Source organism: Pungitius pungitius, chromosome 20 (assembly GCF_949316345.1).
Source record: "Pungitius pungitius chromosome 20, fPunPun2.1, whole genome shotgun sequence".
NCBI classification, from domain to species: domain Eukaryota; kingdom Metazoa; phylum Chordata; class Actinopteri; order Perciformes; family Gasterosteidae; genus Pungitius; species Pungitius pungitius.
The window spans coordinates 10,911,672-10,917,588 of record NC_084919.1 but is presented as its reverse complement, the minus strand read 5'-3'; positions in this window follow the sequence as shown (position 1 = coordinate 10,917,588).

Below are 5,917 nucleotides of genomic sequence, written 5' to 3'. Positions count from 1 at the left end.
CTCCCCCTTCCTCACCCCCCGCCACCCCAACCCCCTCTCCCTTACGTCACCACGTCCCTGTGTGCCCCCCTCCCTCCGAGAGAAGACACCGTTTGAACCCTCATTGTGAAAGAATACTCATTGGAGCAGCTTTGGGTTGTTAGGAAGAACATTTAATTCAAGTATTTCTGCCCCTTTTTGTCATCTTTTAATACATAAATTATAAACCACAAACTACATCAACAAATATTACTTCCTCTTCCTTTTCTTACCCTTTGATTGCTTGTGTATATGATCAAACGTCAATGAATCAACTCATTTTTCAGGTCAAACACTGAAATGTGAGGATTTACTTTTATCCATTGTCATATGTCCTTATTAATTGATGTATTTCACATTTTTTAAGGTATTCCCTTCAGGGATGCAAAGCATATTTCCATATTTATTGTCAAAAGAGGCTTAATCTATATGATAACCCTGTACATCACATGGCAGGGGGCGTCCCTTCTCAGTGGCCACAGCATTGACTTGAATGCTTTTTGATATAAAAAATCCGTCCGATATGTGATGTCACAATAGCAGACCAGCTGGTGGTAAAAAGCCCCTGATATTCACTCACATTCACTAACCTCGGAAGTTTTTTTTTATTTTTTCGAATAATAAAATAAAAACATCTCCATCTATGAGGGATGCTCTCAGCATGACTCCCCACTCAATTTATTCTGAACTTAAAGCTACACTCAATAACTGCTCCTTGAACTTATCTTTCCCCTCTGCATCAAAGCAATGTTTTAAACCTGACGGATACAAAGTGTATGTTTATCTGTGTTGTGTGTGCGCAGCGAATAGAATGTGTGCCTAGGCCTGAAGAAGCACATATTTTAATGATGTTTGACACAGATAGACAAAATGTCAAGGGAAAGTTTGATCAAATTTCAAGAGTGTCACTGGTTTCCAGTCAACGGTGCCCTGATGCCACAATGAGGAGGCTACTTTTTGAATCTAGTATTACACGCTTACTACCTAAAACCAATCCATTACCACAGTTCTGCCGTATTGTTCAGTGACAGGCGGTGACATCACTGCACCTCACCTGCTCTGTCTTTGACCCATTGATCCTTTCCAATCGTTGCACACTGTGAGACCCAAAATAGCTCTAGCTTCAATACCACGGTCAGTCAAGTCAACTGTGACTGAGTCGGCACAAATCCCACCTCCACTAACGGGAGTGCTGCCTCGGACAGACCAATACATCAATTGATCCATGGCGCTTTGATAAAAAAATGTGGCCTTTCATAAAATGCTCTTTGGAAGGTAAAGAGGGCCTTATAAATTCCATCAATTCACCTTCTCATGTCTACAAAGTCTTTTCATGGTATGGAGCATATATGTATATGTATATGTATATGTATATATATATATATATATATATATATATGTATATAGTTTATGTAGATATATATATTCCCTGGATGCTATAGTTTCAAATCAAATGTTACTCAAACAGACACATGCTCTGAGTACTTTCCACTGTCTGAGTAATCACCAATACTTCCTCACTAGCACGATCACTTCCTGCAGCCACTGGCCCACTGCACAGGATCTGACCCCCCAGTTGAGCCGAGGATTTGTCTTTGACCCTCATTACTGCAATTTTGGGAGAGAGCCTGGTAAGTCTGCACTGAACCCAGAGTTGTGATGTTCTTTGAAACTAGTGGGTGGTTAGATTGAAAAAAGCAAAAACACAGCCCGGAATAACTAAAGGTCCTAATTGTTAATATCTAATAAAGTAGTTTCGATATAGATAGTGTTGCTGTTTTGTTCGTGCTCGGTAGCTTTGAAATTGACATTCACACTGTGAATAATAAATCACTGCAAAGTTGGGTTTACCTGTTAAAGTAAGTTCCTTTGTATTCATTATTTGGGATGTTCATCTGGGACTAAATGAGTCAAGATGACAGGAAAACCCAGGAGACATAGTGAGTGTCATTGTGTATTAGTTACGCATCTCCAAACTGTGATCTTTGCTGTGACTCATCACTTCTCATGTGAACAGGCGTTAGGTCTTTTTGACGCACTCTTCTGAAATGTGTCCTCCGTGACATGCACAGACATTGAGGTAATAGGAAGAAAGAAACAATGGATACTGGCACGTCACTGAGCACCACATGTGACTCTAACTGAGCTGGAAGATTAATGGGAAAATACGCAACAAGGCTGTTTTCAATAATTCAGCACCTCTCCACATTTCGGGTACAATTGATCAGTCCTCTCGTGGCATCCCCCGTTGTGAATGTCCTGTTTACCGGTTCCCAGCTCACTTTCCTGTGTGGAAAATTGAAAGTATAATCCATATCTTCAGTAGAAAAGACATCCACGCAAAAATAGCCCAAACAAATACAGTACGTATACGCACACACAGACACTACAGACACTACAAAGTGCACACACACAGTTCCACGTCATGTTTTGCGTTGATGGCAGGGCCCACGACTAAACTTTACTGCCACGTTGCATAACGCCATAATAAGAGGACATCATTAAGGCAATTCCAGGGAGACCGGTTCTAACCCCCCGCCCCCCCACACACACCCATTCTCCACCCTTCTCTGCGTCCGGAGAGGGCGTGCCCTTCAGCTCCCTACATTTCACTGCACCAGCTTCAGTGTGGCCTGCAGAATCACGCTGACATTCTATTAAAGTCTTTTCATTTTCACGGGTTTTTTTGCCGCTGCTCCTGCTGCGATTTGATAATTATTCCAAACATCGCTCCAATTAGTGGTGAATCTTCCGTTGCTTCGCCCCCCCCCCAGTGAGTGCAATAAAGCTGCTCTCCAGGATGGCAGGCAGTGAAGTACTGTCACATAGAAGCTACTGGGAAAGTAGGAGAGCAGTGAGAGTTCTAACCTCAAACCTTTTCAAATGTAGAGAAATCAACGCCCACTTTTTGAGTAAAACCAGGTCGTAGTAAAAAGAGAAAGAGTTACATGAACAAACTATTTAACAACAGTTAAAAAAAAACAAAAGGAGAGAAAATCCGACATGACTGGTAATCAAAATCATTGCCCTCTGCTGCTCCAAGGAAACATTTGCTTCATACAGTTAGAAGAATACATCTGCTCAGGATCTGCTCTGCTGCCATTAATAACACCATCCTCTCTAAGGACCACTGTCACATGGCTGTTGTGATATTACATAACGCTTGTCTCGCTACATGAATACAGCAGCAGTGATTAGTCACCAGCTCTCATTCCCATACGTCTGCAATCAACGTCGACCTTCATTTAACCGAAAGTTAGAGAGGTCACGGATGGACTCCATTGTGGATCAATGGGACAAAAAAAACGCAAATGTATGAATCACGGGTAAATTAGGACACATTCAAGAGGTAAAAAAATGTGGGTGTAAAGAAAATACAAAAACATGGCGTACCTCGTTATGCAATTTTATTAAATTATTGACAATGCCAATTACAGTGCTTATTATTAATTCCTACACTGTGTGCATGTTAGCATATAGCCAGTGCATAGTGACAGCCTCACATGGATGGATCAATAGATTGATAGACACTTTGTTGTTATAATATGTATATAAGGATACAAACACAAACATTATTTCAGCACCACACGGTTCACTTTCCAAATAAACAGAGAAACAAGAAAAATTTGAGGTGGATTTTCTATTCATAAAACATAAACTTTGGCAAAATCCACAGCTCTGTCTTTTTTTAACTGTCAAACGCCGCCTCAGCACCTTCACAGCAGCATTACAAGAAAAAAATTCTAGAATTCCCTCCCCCATTATGTTCTTCAACAGACTGATGTAGGCGTGAATGAGCTTTTTTGGGACGTCTGGTCCCATTGTACAGAACAGTTTGTGTATAAAATATATTCATAAAAAATGCAAGTCAGATTTGTGCAGTTCTTAACAAATATATATATATATATATTTTTATTTTATTTTATTTTTTAACATGAATGTTTCACTGTCACACAGATGTTTAAATCAAGATCTCAATGAGCAAATCAAATCAACACATACACAACACAGTTTTTTCTTCCCGTTGTGGGTGATTGTGTCTAAATCTGAAAGGTGTGCTCATTTTTTTTCAGGGCAAAAGCCAAAGCAACCAGACCAAAGACATTCAGCGTCACTGTCTGACTGCTGATAGACAGATAGTCGATGGCAGATAGTCGATGGCAGATAGTCGATGGCAGATAGTCGATGGCAGATAGTCGATGGCAGATAGTCGATGGCAGATATGTCCGAGACGTTGAGTGCAATGTGCTGTGGATTGTGACCCGCTGAATGAATAATTCATGGCAGATTGACAGGCACCTACAGTAAATCTCAAGGGGGAAGACTGTCACCGGATGAATTCATTATTCATAAGTTGTGGCTTCTTTCTGGGTTCGAGCCACTGTACCTCATTTCAAATGTTGCTTTGGGTGCTTTTACTTTCCAATTCATCTCAGGCCACCAAACAGAAGATTATACAACAGCAAGGTTTACAGTGAAACTCCTCAGGGGAAACTGATTAGGGTCTTTGTGAGGATCCTTTCCTTCCCTGTGTATATATTTTGAACATACTTGTTCTGGCGATTGTTTGTCACTTGCCGTGAACGCACACACATGGCAGTGTGTGTTGTGACGAAGTCGGCAGGAGCTTTGTGTGTATTTGACCATCAAAGGTCACATTGTAAAGCCCAGCTGTGTTTGGGACAGCTGTAGGGAGACATTCTGCCCCAGATGCATGCTGGTCACTGAGCAGCACACACACACACACACACACACACACACAGGTTCCCACAGACACTATAGCCATAACTCAAGGGAAAAACCACACACAGACATGCACGGACACCCACGTAGCGTAAGTTAACAACACAAAAACCAGGTGGATTTACATGTTCAGGCCTACAAACTCTCTCTCTCTCTCTCCCAAACACTCTCACACATTAATAATACAGACGGCTGGGCAGACACATTCACAGGGAAGGAAAGAGAGGTTAACCCTGGGCTGTTTACGAGCTGAGGACAGAGCAGAGGTCAGAGCTCAGGAGTTGCAGCCACATGTGATTTCCATTATCACACCACATGACACAACTGGATGAGAAGGGAACCTCGACCCCACAGAGCTGAAACATGCCCGTGTTAAAGCTGTCAGGGACCAGGAGCTGTGTAATGTTGTATTAATATAACATCAAGCCTCATGAAGATATCTTTACAGGGAAGGACATTTTTTGTCACTTTAAGTGTCACAACATTACCATCTTGTGGAGGGTTTTATACTGAAGCTGACTGGATGAACTCACACAAATACATGAAATAATTAAGATTTTGCAAGTTTTGTGACCCAATATGGGTGAGAGAGTGACTGCCAGAGATACTAAGAAAAGTAAAAGGAACAAAAAAACGAAGGGAAGTCAAAGCACTGCTGGTGCTTCTCGTTGCGGCATCAAGGAACGAGGCATCAAGCGACGAGGCATCAAGGAACGAGGCATCATGAACGAGGCAGCTCGAGAGGCTCCAAAGAGCAGCAACTCAGTTTGGGAGAACTGGTAAGGAAGCAGATATCATTCTAATCAGCTGGTTCAGTGTGTGGGGCATGACAACGTTTTTTTTCTAGTGTCCGGTTCAACGGACTATGAAGCTTTTACATGAAGCTCTACAGCAAAGCTTTACGCAGAACTGAGAAACATGAAATGGAGCTCAAACTCGATGTGTAAATAACTCGTTTGTTTTCCAAATGCATCGGGAATGTAAAGGTACCGTGTAGCTCCCAAATTAGCCATATTAGAGGGCTTAACAAACCCTCTCATTGATCTGTCGTTGTGCTTCATTAGTTTATAAATGTGTCGTCCGAGAAGTAGCGATGACCAAAAACGACCAGGACACAAAGCGCACTGCTCCAGTCTGACCACCAGGGGGCAGCAGC